The 20,975-nt window shown below is 29.7% G+C and overlaps 2 long non-coding RNA genes and 2 other non-coding genes across 9 annotated transcripts; all 4 read right to left on the bottom strand.

Moving 5' to 3' along the window:
* Window positions 1-166: 166 nt before the first annotated feature.
* On the bottom strand, window positions 167-3,999 carry LOC104648632 (uncharacterized). Of its 5 annotated transcripts, none has more exons than XR_011210983.1 (4): window positions 3,848-3,999; window positions 3,690-3,785; window positions 2,989-3,037; window positions 167-391 (listed from the first exon to the last, which is right to left on the bottom strand). It is a non-coding gene; the product is annotated as an uncharacterized lncRNA (long non-coding RNA). The 5 variants fall into 5 exon arrangements; XR_011210982.1 differs by having other exon boundaries at window positions 3,852-3,989; XR_011210979.1 differs by lacking the exon at window positions 2,989-3,037 and having other exon boundaries at window positions 3,852-3,999.
* Window positions 4,000-5,518: 1,519 nt separating this feature from the next.
* MIR10535b (microRNA MIR10535b) lies at window positions 5,519-5,638 on the bottom strand. Its single transcript, NR_161776.1, has one exon. It is a non-coding gene; the product is annotated as a microRNA MIR10535b (primary transcript).
* Window positions 5,639-7,136: 1,498 nt separating this feature from the next.
* Window positions 7,137-18,683, bottom strand: LOC138337102 (uncharacterized). 2 transcript variants are annotated; one of them, XR_011210978.1, is made up of 5 exons: window positions 18,534-18,683; window positions 18,381-18,461; window positions 17,646-17,786; window positions 9,762-9,857; window positions 7,137-7,343 (listed from the first exon to the last, which is right to left on the bottom strand). It is a non-coding gene; the product is annotated as an uncharacterized lncRNA (long non-coding RNA). The 2 variants fall into 2 exon arrangements; XR_011210977.1 differs by lacking the exon at window positions 7,137-7,343 and having other exon boundaries at window positions 9,673-9,857.
* Window positions 8,987-9,106, bottom strand: MIR10535a (microRNA MIR10535a). The gene has a single exon (NR_161771.1). It is a non-coding gene; the product is annotated as a microRNA MIR10535a (primary transcript).
* Window positions 18,684-20,975: the final 2,292 nt, after the last annotated feature.

Below are 20,975 nucleotides of genomic sequence, written 5' to 3' on the forward strand. Positions count from 1 at the left end.
CCAACACCCTAGATGTGACCGACACTCGAGAATCGTTGTTGGTCTTCAAGCGAACCCTTAGCATGGCTAACTAAAAACTAACTCAAGCAGAATCAAGTTTTAAACATAATTAAACCTTTTAATCTCAAAGTACTCGAATGTTTCAAAAATACTTCAAAAACAAGAATTGTTGAAATGCAATTTAATTATACCGAAAATATATTCAAAACTAACAATCTATGAAGCCTTTGTTGTTCTAGACTGATGTTGGTTCAAGACCCACGACACCTCAAAGTAAATAACTAAAATATAAAAGTAGAGTCCTCTAGAATGCAAGGAGGCTCAACTAAGCTAACTGGAAGTGCAAGTGATTTCAATGAAGAGTCTTCTGTATCTGCATCATAAAAAGATACTGATAGAATGATATCAATACATTGAATGTATGAGTATGTAATATAACTAAAGCAAAATAACTGAATGAAAGAACTACAATACATATAAATATTTACTCAACTGTAAGTAAAGAAATAAATGAGTGAAAATATTTAAACTTTACAAATACCTACTCATCTGTGAACTCAAAATATTAAGTGATATGATAAAAATACACTTTTAATTCTATCTGGGAGATCCTCTAATCGATAACCATCACTATGAGGAACGCGACGGTATAACGTCTTGTTCATGCTGCCAGAACTGTCCTATACCTTGCAGAGAAATAGAACATTTCAACTAAGTGGATCCACTAAGGCTTTGCTTGAAAGCAATAAGGAGTCGTCTAAATAATACGATCTTTTACCCATGTTGGCTACATAATTTATGAGGGATGTTACTTGTCTGAACTCATTCCCATATCGGTGCTCAATACTACTCTCAATAAATATATGGTCATGCTAAAATGTATAAAACATATTGTTTCTCAATTTTGAGATAATTTCTCAAGATATCCTCTTTAAGGAGGTAATGTTTTGAAATATCTCTAAACTCGTTAACTCATTTGGAAATCAAAATACTATTTTTCTCAATGTAAAAAGTGATACATTCGGAAATACATAGTTCCCTTATACTCTTACTCAAATCATGTTTAAAACTCTTTCTCAAAACTTATCTTTACTTGCTCCGAAAATCAGCTTAAGACAAAAATGTTTGCTTTAAAAGATTCTCAAAAATTACAACTCAAAAAAGGATTCATGCTGAAATATAAACATGAACACCTTAACTCAAGGATATCAATAACAATATAGAGAACTCAATACTAAGAAATCAAAAACTCAAGATTCGACGATATTACTCACCTCAAAAATACTTAAAATTCATGATAAAATCCTAGATTACTCTTTTACTGAATTTAGATAGATATAGGGTGTGAGGACGAACATAGTCCACCATTATGATAGCCTTACATACACTGAAGAACAAAGTTCTTGGTGAAATCGGTGAAAATTCAAAGAACGCTCAAAATCTTAGCTTTCTCCTCTTGGATCCTTGCTTTAAGACTTGGAAGCATTAAAGAACGTAAAGGATTCATTAACACTGTTCAAACCCTTAACTAGTCTTAAAAACTGGAAAAAAACCCTTCACGGATCATTCGTGGTTTGATCTACGGACGTAAATCCCATCTGTGCATTTTGTATTGAATTTTAAGACTCAAATTTTGTTCTATGAGTTCAATCTACATACTACGTGTAAACCTACTTAAAATGTGAGTCCAATAGTACTTACGGATCACAAGCCTATAGCATTTTGTGTTTTTTAGGCCTCCTGGTAAAATCCATGATTTAAATGTTACTTATAGGATAATCTCGAATTCCCATACAAATAGCTTTCAAAAGGAGCTAATTCCAAGTGATGTTGGATTTTATAGGCTTATGTACCTAAGAATATGCAACAAAGTATTTTTTTCAAAGAGGACATGTGCTTTTCTGATGCATAAAGAGACTATGAAAATTTATATATTGTTATTGTAAAAGAAATAAAAATTATATACACAAAGGGTTGACACAAATTTGTTAAAGCTAAAGGTTTAAGAGCAAAAGATACAATTATTTGCGAAAATAATTGTACTTTGCTCCTAAACCTCCGGCTTTCACAAACTCATGCCAACCCTTTTGGAAAATAATTTTTTTGATTTCTTTTGCAACAATACATGAACTTTCATAATCTTCTTGATATATCATAAAATCTCATGTTCATCTTTGAATTTAAGAAAAAGAAATACTGCATCTGTTTTGAAAAGGATGATCTAGTTTGACTTGGAATAGAGTTTAAGAAAAGAAAGAAGACTTTTTAATCGTGTTGTTCTAAATTAAAGTTATGTCAAATGTACCAAAATGTCATTTAATCTTGTGGTCTTAAACATGCCACGTGGAAAGTTAAAGTTAAACTGTTGCCAAAAAAGAAAAGTGATCATTCTTTTTGAAACAGACTAAAAAGGAAATATGGTCATTCTTTTTGAAACGAAAGGAGTAAATTATTACATATTTATTAAGTATATACAAGACTAGAAAGTCCAACATCATCCATCATTATCCTAAGTAGCACTGGAATCATGATTTTAATGTTACTTATAAGATAATGTTGAATTCTCATACAAATAACTTTTCAAAAGGAGCTAACTCCAAGTGATATTGGATTTTAGAGGCTTATATACCTAAGAAATATGCAACAACATATTTTCTTCAAATCCAAAGTGATGACATGGGATTTTATGATGCATAAAGAGACTATCAAAGTTTAGATATTGTTATTTTTGTAAAAGAAATGAAAAAATTATTTACACGAAGAATTGACATAGATTTGTGAAAGCTAAAGGTTTAAGAGCAATTACAATTATTTGAAAATAATTGTACCGTTTGGTCTTAAACCTCTGTCTTTCACAAACTTATGCCAACCTTTTTGCAATAACAATACCTGAACTGTATGTGTTTATCTCTGGTATGACATAAAACAACATACACATTTAGTGTAATTCCACAAATGACGTATAAGGAGAGTAGCATCTACACATACCTTAGGACAATGCCCATTAAGTTGGCCTAAACCACCTTTGAGTCTTCATCTAGAATTGCAAGTTTTTTTCTCAGATGCATGAATCTTGTATTTTTTGGGCAATAGATGATTGCTCGCTCTTAAAACGCAATCACCAATTGTTACTTATGTGATTATACTTGATATTAAGGTCATTTCGTCTTTCATGTTGAATCATAAGAATTTTTTTTTCTAAAAAAAAAGATATTTTGAGAAAATCTATGAAAATATTAGAGATTGGTAGGTAGTTAGGTACAATTTCAAATGCTGAATTTTATTGTTCAGACACAAAGATTAAAATATAAAATAATAATATTAAAAATGGACAATATAATAGATGGTCTCACTCAATTAATGTTTATTATCATAGAAAGACATTCTTCTTGTTGATTTTCAATTTTTTTAACAAGTAAATGACTTTCTGAGATGATAAATATTAGCTGAGTGACCATCTGGGAGGTCAATACAATTCTCTCTTAAATTCTATTTTTTTTCTTTTCAAATTTCACAAAATTTATGTCCAAACGTCCATCAAAACAAAAGACTTTCTCTGTTTTTACAAATCAAAAGAGAAAAGAACTATCAAGATATTCATTGAAAGATTTAAACCAGAATATTTTTTGCAAAATTATAGAAACAAGAATTCATGTGAAAAAATACAAGGAGAATGAACAAAAACAAACCTAATTATGTCAATCATTAATGACAGATTCACATAACCCGACCTTTTTGTCGAGAAAATTTAAAGATCTACTGCATCCACCAGAGTATATATACCTCTGCAAAAAAGAGAAAGTTAAAGGAGATACAAAGAATTACAAAGATAAAAAAGAAATGATACCTACTACAACGAGCTGAGAAAGAGAAAGTATATAGCGTCAGGAGATACACATAAATGTTCCATAGAGCGAGGAGGCGGAAAGTAAGTCAAGTTCAAACCAACTCCAGGAGAAAATGTATTGATGAAAGAGGCGGAGTGAAATGACGAGTATCAGGAAACCCTATCATTTAGAATGAATTTATAGAGTGGTCTATTTCCTATTTTTGATGGACCCAGTTAGGTTGTACTTGTTTGATTTATTTGGGCTTATGTTGGGCCTTTTTGTACAAAATTTTTGTAATGGAATAAAGGAGCTAGACGCTCCGCAATTTTATTTTTAAAGAATAGTAAAAGTGATATTATTTTTATAAGAACAAGAAAATTCTTATTATTATGATAGGAAAAATAAACAAAAATATTTATATATATGATTGTACCATAGAGATTGTAGTGATTTTAATTAATTTAATTAATTCAATAGATTAGTTGGAGAATTGATGGAAGTTTCAAACTTGTACATGGTAACTTTGTTTGTTAGTAATAGATAAATATGATTTGTTTGACACACTTTTTATGGAGTAATGATTAGTTGAAATATCTCTAAACTCGTTAACTCATTTGGAAATCAAAATATTATTTTTCTCAATGTAAAAAGTAACTTATTTGGAAATCAAAATATTATTTTTCTCAATGTAAAAAGTAACTCATTTGGAAATCAAAATACTATTTTTCTCAATGTAAAAAGTGATACATTCGGAAATACATAGTTCCCTTATACTCTTACTCAAATCATGTTTAAAACTCTTTCTCAAAACTTATCTTTACTTGCTCCGAAAATCAGCTTAAGACAAAAATGTTTGCTTTAAAAGATTCTCAAAAATTATAACTCAAAAAAGGATTCATGCTGAAATATAAACATGAACACCTTAACTCAAGGATATCAATAACAATATAGAGAACTCAATACTAAGAAATCAAAAACTCAGAATTCGACGATATTACTCACCTCAAAAATACTTAAAATTCATGATAAAATCCTAGATTACTCTTTTACTGAATTTAGATAGATATAGGGTGTGAGGACGAACATAGTCCACCATTATGATAGCCTTACATACACTGAAGAACAAAGTTCTTGGTGAAATCGGTGAAAATTCAAAGAACGCTCAAAATCTTAGCTTTCTCCTCTTGGATCCTTGCTTTAAGACTTGGAAGCATTAAAGAACGTATTAACACTATTCAAACCCTTAACTAGTCTTAAAAACTGGAAAAAAACCCTTCACGGATCATTTGTGGTTTGATCTACGGACGTAAATCCCATCTGTGCATTTTGTATTGAATTTTAAGACTCAAATTTTGTTCTATGAGTTCAATCTAAATACAACGTGTAAACCTACTTAAATTATTTGAGTCCAATAGTACTTAGGGATCACAGGCCTATAACATTTTGTGTTTTTTAAGTCCTCTTGGTAAAATCCATGATCTTAATGTTACTTATAGGATAATCTCGAATTCCCATACAAATAGCTTTTAAAAGGAGCTAACTCCAAGTGATGTTGGATTTTGTAGGCTTATATACTTAAGAATATGCAACAAAGTATTTTTTTCAAAGAGGACATGTGCTTTTCTGATGCATAAAGAGACTATGAAAATTTATATATTGTTATTGTAAAAGAAATAAAATTATATACACAAAGGGTTGGCACAAATTTGTTAAAGCTAAAGGTTTAAGAGCAAAAGATATAATTATTTGCGAAAATAATTGTACTTTGCTCCTAAACCTCCGGCTTTCACAAACTCATGCCAACCCTTTTGGAAAATAATTTTTTTGATTTCTTTTGCAACAATACATGAACTTTCATAATCTTCTTGATATATCATAAAATCTCATGTTCACTTTGAATTTAAGAAAAAGAAATACTGCATCTGTTTTGAAAAGGATGATCTAGTTTGAATTGGAATAGAGTTTAAGAAAAGAAAGAAGACTTTTTAATCGTGTTGTTCTAAATTAAAGTTATGTCAAATGTACCAAAATGTCATTTAATCTTGTGGTCTTAAACATGCCACGTTGAAAGTTCAAGTGTTGCCAAAAAAGGAAAGGGGTCATTCTTTTTTAAACAGACTAAAAAGAAAATAGGGTCATTCTTTTTTAAACGGAGAGAGTAAGTTATTACATATTTATTAAGTATATACAAGACTAGAAAGTCCAACATCATCTATCATTATCCTAAGTAGTACTGAAATCATGATTTTAATGTTACTTATAAGATAATGTTTGAATTCTCATACAAATAACTTTTCAAAAGGAGCTAACTCCTAGTGAACTATATTGGATTTTAGAGGCTTATATACCTAAGAAATATGCAACAACATATTTTCTTCAAATCCAAAGTGATGACATGGGATTTTATGATGCATAAGAGACTATCAAAGTTTAGATATTGTTATTTTTGAAAAAGAAATGAAAAAATTATTTACACAAAGAATTGACATAGATTTGTAAAAGCTAAGGGCTTAAGAGCAAAAGATACAATTATTTGAAAATAATTGTATCGTTTGGTCTTAAACCTCCGTCTTTCACGAACTTATGCCAACCCTTTTGCAATAACAATACCTGAACTGTATGTATTTATCTCTGGTATGACATAAAACAACATACAAATTTAGTGTAATTCCACAAGTGACGTATAAGGAGAGTAGCATCTACACATACCTTAGGACAATGTCAATTAAGTTGGCCTAAACCACCTTTAAGTCTTCATCTAGAATTGCAAGTTTTTTTCTCAGATGCATGAATCTTGTATTTTTCGGGCAATAGATGATTGCTCGCTCTTAAAACGCAATCACCAATTGTTATGTATGTGATTATACTTGATTTTAAGGTCATTTCGTCTTTCATGTTGAATCATAAGAACTTTTTTTGTTCTAAAAAAAAAAACATATTTTGAGAAAATCTATGAAAATATTAGAGATTGGTAGGTAGTTAGGTACAATTTCAAATGCTTAATTTTATTGTTCAGACACAAAGATTAAAATATAAAATAATAATATTAATAATGGACTATATAATAGATGGTCTCACTCAATTAATGTTTATTATCTTCGAAAGACATTCTGTCTTGTCGATTTTCAATTTTTTTAACAAGTAAATTACTTTTAGAGATGATAAATATTAGCTGAGTGACCATCTGGGAGGTCAACACAATACTCTCTTAAATGCTACTTTTTTTTTTCTTTTCTAATTTCACAAAATTTATGTCCAAACGTCCATCCAAACAAAAGTCTTTCTCTATTTTTACAAGTCAAAAAGAAAAAAACTATCAGCATATTCATTGAAAGATTTAAACCAAAATATATTTTACAAAATAATTGAAACAAGAATTCATGTGAAAAAATACAAGGAGAATGAACAAAAACAAACCTAATTATGTCAATCATTAATGACAGATTCTCATAACCCGACATTTTTGTCGAGACAATTTAAAAATTTAATGCATCCAACAGAGTATATATACCTCTGCAAAAAAGAGAAAGTTAGAGGAGATACAAAGAATTACAAAGATAAAAAGGAAATGATACCTACTACAACGAGTTGAGAAAGAGAAGAGTATATAGCGTTTGGAGATATTTCATAGAGCGAGGAGACGGAAAGTAAGTCAAGTTCAAACCAACTCAAGGAGAAAACGTGTTGATGAAAGAGGCGGAGTGAAATGACAAGTATCTGGAAACCCTACCATTTAGAATCATTTATAGAGTGGTCTATTTCCTATTTTTGATGGACCTAGTTAGGTTGTACTTGTTTGATTTATTTGGGCTTATGTTGGGCCTTTTTGTACAAAATTTTTGAAATGGAATAAAGGAGCTAGACGCTCTGCAATTTTATTTTTAAAGAAAAGTAAAAGTGATATGATTTTTATAAGAACTAGAAAATTTTTATTATTATGATAGGACAAAATAACAAAATATTTATATATATAATTGTACCATAGAGATTGTAGTTGATTTTAATTAATTTAATTAATTCAATAGATTGGAAATTTCAAACTTGTACATGGTAACTTTGTTTGTTAGTCATAGATAAATATGATTTGTTTGACACACTTTTTATGGAGTAATGATTAGTTGAAATATCTCTAAACTCGTTAACTCATTTGGAAATTAAAATATTATTTTTCTTAATATAAAAAGTAACCCATTTGGAAATCAAAATATTATTTTTCTCAATGTAAAAAGAGTGATACATTTGGGAATACTTAGTTCCCTTATACTCTTACTCAAATTATGTTTAAAACTCTTTTGTCAAAACTTATCTTTACTTGCTCCGAAAATCAGTTTAAGACAAAAATGTTTGCTTTATTCATGCTGAATTATAAACATGAACACCTCAACTCAAGGATATCAATAACAATATAGAGAACTCAATACTAAGAAATCAAAAACTCAGAATTCGACGATGTTACTCACCTTATAAATACTTAAAATTAATGATAAAATCCTAGATTACTCTTTTACTGAATTTAGATAGATGTAGGGCGTGAGGACAAACTTAGTCCACCATTATGATAGCCTTACATACACTGAAGAACATAGTTCTTAGTGAAATCGATGAAAAGTCGAAGAACGCTCAAAACCTTAGCTTTCTCCTCTTGGATCCTTGCTTTAAGACTTGGAAGCATTAATGAACGTAAAGGATTGATTAACACTGTTCAAACCCTTAACTAGTTTTAAAAGCTGGAAAAAAAATCTTCATGGATCATTCGTGGTTTGATCTACGGACGTAAATCCAATCTCTGAAATTTGTATTGAATTTTAAGACTCAAATTTTATTCTATGAGTTCAATCTACATTCTACGTGTAAACCTACTTAAAATATGTGAGTCCAATAGTACTTAGGGATCATAAGCCTATAGCATTTTGTGTTTTTTTAGTCCTCTTGGTAAAATCCATGATTTTAATGTTACTTATAGGATAATCTTGAATTCCCATACAAATAGCTTTCAAAAGGAGCTAACTCCAGGTGATATTGGATTTTATAGGCTTATATACCTAAGAATATCCAACAAAGTATTTTCTTCAAAGAGGACATGGGTTTTTATGATGCATAAAGAGACTATGAAAATTTATATATTGTTATTGTAAAAGAAATAAAAATTATATACACAAAGGGTTGGCACAAATTTGTTAAAGCTAAAGGTTTAAGAGCAAAAGATACAATTATTTGCGAAAATAATTGTACTTTACTCCTAAATCTCCGGCTTTCACAAACTTATGCCAACCCTTTTCGAAAATAAATTTTTTGATTTCTTTTGCAACAATACATTAACTTTCATAGTCTTCTTGATATATCATAAAATCTCACGTTCACTTTGAATTTAAGAAAAAGAAATACTCCATTCGTTTCAAATGAACTTTCATAATCTTCTTGATACATCATAAAATCTCACGTTCACTTTGAATTTAAGAAAAAGAAGTAATCCCTCCGTTTCCAAAAGGATGACCTAGTTTGACTTGGAACAGAGTTTAAGAAAAGAAAAAAAACTTTTAATCGTGTGGTTCTAAATTAAAGTTAATAATGGACAATATAATAGATGGTATCACTCAATTAATGTTTATTATCATAGAAAGACATTCTTCTTGTTGATTTTCAATTTTTTTAACAAGTAAATGACTTTCTGGGATGATAAATATTAGCTGAGTGACCATTTGGGAGGTCAACACAATTCTCTCTTAAATGCTACTTTTTTTTCTTTTCAAATTTCACAAAATTTATGTCCAAACGTCAATCAAAATAAAAGACTTTCTCTGTTTTTACAAGTCAAAAGAGAAAAAAACTATGTGGATATTCATTGAAAGATTTAAACCAGAATATACTTTGCAAAATTATAGAAATAAGAATTCATGTGATAAAATACAAAGAGAATGAACAAAAACAAACCTAATTATGTCAATCATTAATGACAGATTCACATAACCTGACATCTTTGTCGAGACAATTTAAAGATCTATTTCATCTACCAGAGTATATATACCTCTGCAAAAAAAGAGAAAGTTAGAGGAGATACAAAGAATTAGAAAGATAAAAAAGAAATGATACCTACTACAACGAGCTGAGAAAGAGAAGAGTACACATAAATGTTCCATAGAGCGAGGAGGGGGAAACTAAGTCAAGTTCAAACCAACTCCAGGAGAAAACTTGTTGATAAAAGAGGCGGAGTGAAATGATGAGTATCAGGAAACCCTACCATTTAGAATCAATTTATAGAGTGGTCTATTTCCTATTTTTGATGGACCCTGTTAGGCTGTACTTATTTGATTTATTTGGGCTTATGTTGGGCCTTTTTGTACAAAATTTTTAAAATGGAATAAAGGAGCTAGATGCTCCGCAATTTTATTTTTATAGAAAGGTAAAAGTGATATGATTTTTATAAGAACTAGAAAATTCTTATTATTATGATAGGACAAAATAACAAAATTATTTATATATATAATTGTACCATAGAGATTGTAGTTGATTTTAATTAATTAATTAATTCAATAGATTAGTTGGAGAATTGATGAAAGTTTCAAACTTGTACATGGTAACTTTTTTTGTTAGTCATAGATAAATATTTTTAATTTGAACACTTTTTATGGAGTAGTGATTAGTAGAATGACTTGAAAAAAAAATATGAATTTGTGAGTTAAAGTGAAACATTTTTTGAATAAATTATTTTTAAAAGATATATTTTCCAAATCTAATGCAAAATCTATAATCAAACACTTGTTAAATATATAAGAATCACATCACATAGTTTAAATAAGGAAAATGAATTATTTTACAAAAGATCATAATCGATTTAAAATTCCTATATACAATTGTCATTTGCATAACTTAAATAATAAAATATTTTCTAGCCAAAATCATTGTTGACATAATATTTTTTATATATTAGAAAAATATTATATTATAATCTTATTTAAATTTTTTTCTCAAAACATAAAAAAATTGACCTAACAAAGACGCGTGTGCTTTTTGATCACAAGAGGGAAAAATGTATCTCTAAATTGGAGATATATCTTCTAAGATTATGACCTAAGTAAATGGTTCACACTTCATAAATTTAAATGAACATATACTACCTAAACATTTTATTCGTCAAAATAAATAATCTTATAAGACATATACAAAAAATATTAAGATTAGACTCACTATTTATAAAATTTTTAAAAATAACAATTTGCAATAAAGTACTAATTTACTTCTAATATTAAAATTATTTATAGAGAAAAACTATTCAAAATATCTATTAAAAAAAATAATTAAATTTTATTTTTAAAAAAATTAAAATTTACATGTATAATTTTCATTCAATATTACACGTTTTTGGGAGGATAAAAAAATTATTTTTCTTCTTTTAATCTTGTAAAAATATTATTGTTACCTTTTTACTATTTTACAAAATAATATGTAATATAATATATAGTATAAAAAATAATAATATATAATGTAAAATAAATTATAACATAATGTTGGAGATTACAGAGCAATGACACAACGAAAATATAGAGTGATCGACATACCTCCAACCATTGCTAGCGATATAGTTGGAGTCTACAATTCTTCTTTTCTTCAAGAATCTTCTAAGCACTCAAAATCTCACTCTTAGATGATATAAAGTTTTTAGAATGTAATGTGCTTAGGGACCTTTGAACCAAATAACATATTTATAACCGTCCTTCCATCAAAAACGGTTAAAAGGTCATGTGAAGTTACCAACCACTTAGTAGGATAGTGGATTCATGTAGTGGGATAATCGGTATTTAACCATTATCAATGGGCAGTTAACCATTATCTCATTAGGTAGTTAACTAGCTTCCCATTAGTGGAATAATGGGTCCATGAAGTGGATAATGGACCATCTAATACGGACCATATCAGCATTAACAAAAATGCTAACACATTCTCATATAAAAACGGAAAAATAAGATTCTTAAATATTTTTAACCAAACCTATTAATATGTTAATTAATTAATAAGAAATATATTAATAAGTGTATACATAAAAAATAATATTTTAGTCTTGAGAAAAATAATTTTTTGTTTCAGCGTCGATTTTCTTTTTTAAGCAAAAATTTTTAGCTTCTTTCCAATAGCAAAAAAATTACTTCTATTTCTATTTAAAAACTTTTACTGATTTGTCGAGCATTTAATTTTTCAATAAAAGTACTTTTTTCCCCTCAAAATAAATGCTTTAGATCGTTCGATAATAATGCCAAACAGACTGTAATATTGAGTATAATATTACTATATAACTCAATCACTATCTCATACAAAATAATTAAAAATCAATAAGGCAGTCTATTTAAACAACTAAATACTCTACCAATACACAGAGATAATAGAACCAAAAAATATAATTGTAAAACTTACTTTAGGCATAAAATCAAAACCATAAGACTTCACATTGTAGTGATAAATGAATGAAAATATTGAGGAAATATAATTTCTATAGAAGAAGATTAAAAATAATATCGACATATGTAATGATTATTCACTTCAATTAGAAATTCAAATGATTTGCATACATGAATCATAAGGAGATTAGAGAAATTATTTTCTATATATTCTTAATTTTAGGAAAAATATATCGTGAAATAAAGTAATGAAATTACAAAAATCATGACAAAACATTCTGAACAAATTTAATAACTATAATAAAATAATATAATAATCGAAATACAGGAGATTATAAATGTATAAAAAATTTAAATTAATTGATAAGAAAAATGAATTTCATTCTACAACCAGACAAAATAATTTAAAAAAAATAAAATCTCACCAAAATGGAGACACCAATTGGGGATTAGATAGATGAGATGAAAAATACAAAATTGATACTCATCCCAATATCTCAGTTGGTATTTATAATCGAAAGCACTGAATATGTATTTATGGGAATATGAAATAATGTTCATTAAATACAATAAATATAGGTTAAAATATATTTTAATTAATTTAAAATTGTTCTGTGATAGACATTAAAGCGTATTAATTGTCTATTTAATTGAATAATTATGTTATGATCCCTTTTTAATAGAGAAAATTATAGGGGATATTAAACTATTAATTGAAATTAAATGTTATAACTATAGTTTATGTTATTTATAATTCACATTAAATATTCTATTTTTTTTAATCTTAGCCATTTTCAGTATACAATTACCCATTTGATATACAAATATATAAAAAGCGTTTGTGATTGTATAAAACGAGAAAAAAGTGTAAATACAAATATAAATATATATATTTTCATTTTATACGCTTATAATTATACGAATACAGATCTTATTATACAAATTATAATGCAATATATTCAATTTATACAAAATTAAACAGTTTGTATAAAGTTGAATGTATCTAGAGAATTATACAAATCAAAAGTCTTCATAGCAAACATGAATTTGCTATGGATATGAAGCGCAATTATGTAAACAATAGATATAATATACAAATATAATTTTAATATATGCTATATTTGAAATTTGTTCTTAATAATATTACCTTTAAATTATGAAAGAGAAGACCTAATTTTTTTATTTTTAAAAAAGACAAAAATGAGAAAAAAATAAATATATTTTTTGGCAGAGAAACTTCAGCGTGGTATCCACATGACATTTAACAATTTTTCGTTAATTAGAAGGGCACTTTTGACCCAATAGTTTGACGGGAAGGGTAGTTTTGAGCCAAAATATAGTTTAAGGGTATATATGGGATATTTCAAATAGTTTAACGGTATTTTTGACCCTTTTCCGAAAAAAGAATTACATTCAATTACTCAACTTTTCACCTCCCACTTCAGGAATTTAAAGGAATTTCCTAGATTAAACACGAAGCATCACTAATTTAATATATGGAAAAGGAAATATTTGTCAATTGCCCTTATACTCTTAGAAAATGGTTATATATATACCCTTAGTTATACTCTTTTGATATATTTGCCCTTATCATCCAACTTTGAGAGCATATTTACCCTTGATCAGTTAAATATTATGCCACTACTTTTATTATCTTGTGTGGCGCTTACATGTCTCCCATGGATATATTTTTAATAAATTAAAATTTTCTTTATATTTAATATTTTACTCGATCCACCCAATTTGGAAAGTTGTTAACCCTAATTTCGTAGCCATCCTCTCGAAATTACCGTCCAATTCACCTTGACATTCTTATCAACCCATTTTTCGATAATCATGTTTCTCTGAAATCTTATTTAGACCAACATTCATGTTATCAATTAATAATTATAGTAAGAGGTGTTGTAAGGATTAGTTTCTAATTGATATTTGCACCTCTTAGAGTTATATGAGTGTTGTAAGGATAATTTTAGTGATACTTGTATGCCGTCTTCTTTTTCTAACAAACATATCCGTGTTCTTCAAATTCGATTATTTATGAAGAGAGTTTATTGATGATATAGGACTCAAGAACGTGAACGAGATAGCAAAATATTACAAACTAGACATTTGTTGGTCTTTGTCTATAATGTTTATACCCATGGAGTAGTCGTATGCACTTATCATCACTTACGTAATCATGTATTTGTGGTACGTAACCTATTTAGAACAAAATGATCAAATATTATTTGAAGGTATATGAGTTTATATTTCGTACATGTTACGATCCGAGCCTACACCTAGGATGTGTCATACACTCCAGAACAATTGATAGTCCCGAAGCGAATCCTCATCCTGGATGACTACAAGTGGAAGACTAACTCAAGCATACAAAACTTTAAAATTAAATAAAATTCATGAAACTTACAAATATTTAACTCAAATGAGTAACTCTTAATTAAAATAGAATATTCAACTAGCCAACAATAGACAACTCAAATCTTTAATACACTTAATAAGATAAATGAAACAAACTTCTCAAACTTTACTATCTATCTATGAAGCCTCTAAATGACAAAGATGGAAGTTGGGGCAAGACTCATGACATCCTAATTACAACCGATATAACTGAAAGGTAAATGGAATCCTCTGGAAGCAAGGAGACTCACCATAGCTAACTCGAAATACTTTTGGTATGAACGAAGCTACTACTATTGATGATCCAAGAGACTTGAATCTGCATCATGAAAGGATGCAAGCCAAATGACTCAGTACATGGAATGCACGAGCATTGCAAAACACTATACTGAGCCATTCTGGGATCATGACCAACAGTAGCTTCGTTGATACCACATGGAGTTTGAGTTAGCTATGGTGAACCTTCTTACTTCAAAAGGAAATCATTTACCTTTCAGTTATATCAATTGTTAGGATGTCGTGGGCCTTGTCCTGACTTCCATATTTGTTATTTAGAAGTCTTATAAATGGATAGCAGAGTTTGAAAACTTTTGTTTCTTTTATCTTATCAAATGTATTAAAGACTTAAGTTGTCTATTATTGGGTAGTTGAATATTCTATTTTTATTCAAAGTTATTCATTTGAGTTAAAGATTTGTAAGTTTCACGAATTTTATTCAGTTTTGAAGTTTTGTATGCTTGAGTTAGTCTTTCGTTGAGTAAGTAAGTCACGCCAAGGATTAGCTTTGAACCAAAAATATTTCTCGGGTGTCAGTCACGTTCGGGGTGTAGGCTGGGGTGTGGCAACCATCTCCCTCTCAGTTATAAAGCTAACACTTGAAAGTCATGGACCTATTTCATCATCTCTATACTGATGTACAATCATCTTACTCTAACATTCGGGAAAACTTATCTCATGGATACTAAATTCTCCATAAATGGGTACTGAGACCTCTTTCTAACATGTATCTCTTAACATCTTATGAGGCATACCTTCTCAGCACACATTTAATGCTCTTTTTACTCTTGTGAATTAGTCACACTTCATTGCCCTTATCTAAACATTAGGGTCTGTCATTTGTATCACGCATATGTATTGCAACTTATCACCTCAATTCCTCACCTACTCTATGTCAAGTCTTCTAGATCAAATCTCAAGACTAACATCATCATCCTCGTGTTTTCATTCTTTTGATCATACACTCATCTCAAATTCAAACTTAATATTTATGAGTAAATCCGAATACCAATATAATTGCTCTCTTACTATAATAACTTCCAACTACGGGTACAAATTCAGAAACACTCGTCCACTAGGACCTTATGACAAATAGTCAATCCTTACCTCTTAGTATTCATACTTACAATATACTATCACATTCCCTTCATAAGTTGAGCACTATTCACTCATTCACTATACACCAATGTCTAATTAATTGGGTTGTATGTACTGTTGCGTTGAAAAAAAGCTGACACTGAAATAAACTATGTTGGGCCTATTATGACGTCCCGCCATCTATCCAGGCAGATCGCCACCCATCTAGGTAGCTAGCAGCGTGTGCAAGGGGACAGGCAGCCCAAAACGGTCAGCAGACGAAGGGGCTGGCAGTCCAAGCAGGCAGCAGACGGAGGGGCAGACGTTTCAGGCATTCAGCGGATGGAGGGGGGCAGTTTTCAGCCTTAGGGAGGCTTGTGCAGGCCCTCTAGAACGTTGGGGCAGACTAGGGAAGGGTAGGAGTCCCTTTTTGGAAGAGTTAGAGTCATTCTTAGAATAGAGTCATTCTTAGAATGTAGTCATGTCTTGAGTGCATGAACTTAGGGACTTGTATTGTAGCATTTATTTACTCTTAGTCATTAGAGTAGTATAAATAGTAGAGTCATTGTATTTGTAATACATCCATCAATTGACTAATAAGATACTAGTCCTTTCTTCCAAATTCCGTCTTTTGTCTGCCTTCTTATTTCTCTTAGCGATCCAAATTGTGAGAGGCTTACTTGAGTTTGCGAGATTGTGAAAGAATCGTGAGCAAACCGTCAAGTGCCGCAAGGAGTCTTGTCAGAATCTTTAGGTCCGTGACACTATACTAAAGCATGAGCCAAGGCAAATCTAGTCTATATACTGCATGTGAACTTTCTTAAAATATGTGATTCCAATAGTACTTAGGGATTACAAGTCTAAAACATTTTGTGTTTTTTTTATCCTCTTAGTAAATTTACGTTTTTAATGTTATTTAAAGGATAATATGAATTCTCATACAAGCAACTTTTTCAAAAAGAGCTAACCCCAAGTGATGTTGAACTTCAATAAGCTTACATATACCTAAAAAATGCATTAAATTATTTTCCTCAAATCCAAAATGAGGAGATGAACTTCTATGATATAGGAAATTATGAAAGTTTAGATATTGTTATTGCAAAAGTAATCAAAAAGTTATTTTTACAAAGGGTTGGTCTAAGTTTGTGAAATAATCGTATCTTTTGCTCTTAAACCTTTCTCTTTCACAAACTTACGCCAACCCAGTGTAAAAATAAAATTTTCGATTTCTTTTGCAATAACTCAAATACTTTATTGCTTATATTATTTTTTTAGATATACACAAACCTATAAAACTCAACATCACTTATAGTTATTTCCTTTTGAAAAAAATTGGTTCTTCGAAAATTCAAAATTATCCCAAATAACATTGAAATCATGAATTTATCAAGAGGATTAAAAAACACACAAAATGATGTAGGCTTGTGATCCCTAAGTAATATTAGAATCTCATATTTTGAGAAGTTTTACATATAGTGTGCAGATATCTTTGTGGGTAACCTATATAAATCATTTACATTGTTGTATATAATTTAAACTCTTAGGAATTTATATTTTCTGTGGATCGTTGTCAGAAAATATCTCTTGTATAACATGCAAAAATAACAAATCAACAGCGTACATATTAACTGTAATCCCACAAATATTGTATAAGAAGAGTAGTGTCTATACATACCTTAGCATAATGACCATTATGTTGGCCCACAACACCTTTGAATCTTGAACCAGAATTGCAAGCTTTTTTCTCACGTGGATGAATATTGTAGTTACTTGGACAATAGATGATTGCTCACTCTTAAATCACAATCACCAACCACTACATATATGATTGTGCTTGATATTAAGTTTGTTTCGTTAGTTAGGTACAATTTTGATTGTTCATACACAAAGATCGAAATATAAAAATAACAATAAAAAAAATAAAATACGTAATTCCAATTCATTTTAAATCCACTCGAAATAGGATTTTGTTTATCTTCTATTTAGATGGTCTCACTCAATTAATGTTTATATCACATTCTTTTTGTTGATTTCCAATTTTTCAATCAAAAAATGACTTAAGATAGATAACTATTAGATGAATGACCAATTGAGAGGTCAACACAATTCAATTTTAAATGCTACTCTTTATTCTTTTCAAATTTCACAAAATATATGTCCAAACTCTCATCCAAATAAAAAACTCTCATAAGATATTCTAAGACTTTCACGCTTTTACAATTCAAATAAATAAAACTACAAGGGTTTTTATACAAAGATTTAAACTATAAACTTTTTTTGCAAAACAACATTAACAAGAACTTATGTGAAAAATACAAGGAGAATGAACGAATATTAACCCGATTCTCTCATGTATTAACAACGATGCTTTGAAAAAAAAACAAAAAAGAAGGAAAAAGAAGATACTTACATAGAGTTCGATCAATACTGCACAAGACTTGGCATCTTCTCGAAACAATTTTGAAATCCATCGCATTAATTGGAGATACCACTGCAAAGAAAGAGAAAGTTAGAGGAGCTATAAAAAGTTTTTGTTTTAAAAAAAAGAGGGAAGGATACCTACTTCAGCAAGCTGAGAAAGTGAAGAATGCATGACATCATGAGATACACATAGATGTTCCCAGAGCGAGGAGGCGGAATGTAAGTCAAGTTTAGATCCATTCTAAGAGAAAACAAGTTGATGAAAGAGGCGGAGTGCAAGGAGGAGTATCAGATAGAAAACCCTACCATTCAGAATCAATTTATAGAGTGACCTATTTTCTATTTTGGATGGGCCCGGTTAGGTAGTACTTGCTTGATTTATTTGGGCCTATTTTGGGCCTTTTTGTACATAATTTTTGAAGTGGAATTAAGAAGCTAGACGCTCCAGAATTTATTTATTTTTTTAAAAAAATGACAAATGTTGCGTGATTTCTGTAAGACTAAAAAAAATTATTATTATTGTTTTAATAAATCAAAATAACAAAATATATATACATATAATATGAAAATAAAGATTTTAGTTGATTTTGAATAATTAATTAATTAATTCAAAAGATCAGTTCAAAAAATGATAGAACTTTCAAACTTGTACTTGGTAAGTTTGTTAGTTAGTCATCATAGCTAACTACTTTTAACTTTACATAACTTTTATGGAGTAAGCAGGAAATCCAAACCATCAGTGGAACCATATTTGAAAGGGAACATTTCTACAAATGTGAAATGTTTCACCTGGCTAGTGATAAAGAAGGCTTGTTTAACACAGAAAGTATTACAAAGTGTGGACAAATGGTTCTCAGATGCTTTTTGTGCAATTTGACAGGAGAAACAAATAATAACCTTTTCTTGCACAATATCTTTACCAAGCAAGTCTGAAATTTATTTCTTAGCATTTTAAATCTGAATTGGACAATGCCAGAACATACATCAGAGTTGTTGAAGAACTGGGTAAGGAGAGGATGCAGCAAGAGCCAAAGGAGATGATGGAGGTTAATACCATCATGTATATGGTGGTTAGTTTGGTAGAAAGGAATGGTACGTAGATGTTTTGAAAATACATCTAATTTCATTCACAAGGTCAAATGGAATTGTATAGTATATTTATTTTTTGGTGTAAACAGTTTGTTAGGACCGAAAATAAGTAGGTGTAAATGCAGAAGCTAGCAAAGCAAGCCTCAAAAGATCACGAGAAAGAAGACAACGAGCAATATACCAAAAGACACAAAGATTTAACGTGGTTCGATTAATCGACCTACGTCCACAAAGGAGATGAGCAATCCACTATAAATATGAGAATACAAAATACAGGGAGAAACAACATCAACCAATTTACTCGGAATACATGGGAGGTTCACAAGTGATAACGTATCAAGATTGTGACCCATAAATTCTCCCCCTAACCAAAACTCTTAAAGCCCTTAATACTACATTGTGAATGTTGATTAAGTTAGAAGGAACATTCCTCTATTTATAGAGTCCTAAACCTTTTCCTACCAGAAAAATGATTAGTCAAATCAAAACTTTTTCCTAAAAGGAAAACCTATTTATGGTAAGAAATTTAGGGCAAATAAAACCCAACAAGTTGTTGTGACGAAAAGATGAAACTGAAAATCTAACAATAAAGAACATCAAGTTTAATGTGGAAAAACCCTTCAAATCGAAGGTAACCACCACGGGATCGACAAGATCGAAATTGCTTCACTATACCAATAAGAAGGTTACAAATATTCTTCTATTGTCTACACAACATGTGCCAAAAGAGAACAAACAATAGCTACACGAACAAAAGATAAATAGAAAGAAATACCATCCAAATTCAGCTTCTGTTCGGGACCTAAAATAGGATCTTGATGACCTTCAAATCCGATCTCAACCGTTCAAATAAACCATCAAGATGTCAGGAATACTCAATCCAAATTTTAAACTGATCCAACGGTTAGTTATTTGGTAAATACGATTTGAACATTACTGGTCGGAGAAAAAGACTGCAGGAAAAGAATCATTTTCTTTCTCTATTTTCTCTTGTTGAAAGCTCTCTCAAAAACCTTTCTTATGTCCTAATGTCTTTCAAAGACAATATCAATGAGCAATTGAATTATTCTCTCAAGACCATCCTCTATTTATAGAGTTATGTTTTTCCTTACAAACCCAAAACCAACTACAAATAGAATTACAATTTCAATCCTTTTCCTAATAGAATTGAAAACCATATAAAGAGTAGGGATAATGCCCAAGTACCCCCTCAACCTATGCCCGAAATCTCAGAGACACACTTATACTATACTAAGGTCCTATTACCCCCTGAACTTATTTTTTAAATAATTTTCTGCCACTTTTCGGCCTACGTGGCACTATCTTGTGGGTCCAAAGATGGTTGACTTTTTTTTTCAAATTAGTGCCACGTAGGCTGAAAAAGGGTAGAAAACTACTTATAAAATAAATTCAGGGGGTTAGTAGGACCTTAGTATAGTTTAAGTGTGTCTCTGGAATTTTAGGCATAGCTTGAGGGGATATTTGGGCATTATCC

This window comes from Solanum lycopersicum, chromosome 8 (assembly GCF_036512215.1).
Source record: "Solanum lycopersicum chromosome 8, SLM_r2.1".
Lineage (NCBI taxonomy): Eukaryota > Viridiplantae > Streptophyta > Magnoliopsida > Solanales > Solanaceae > Solanum > Solanum lycopersicum.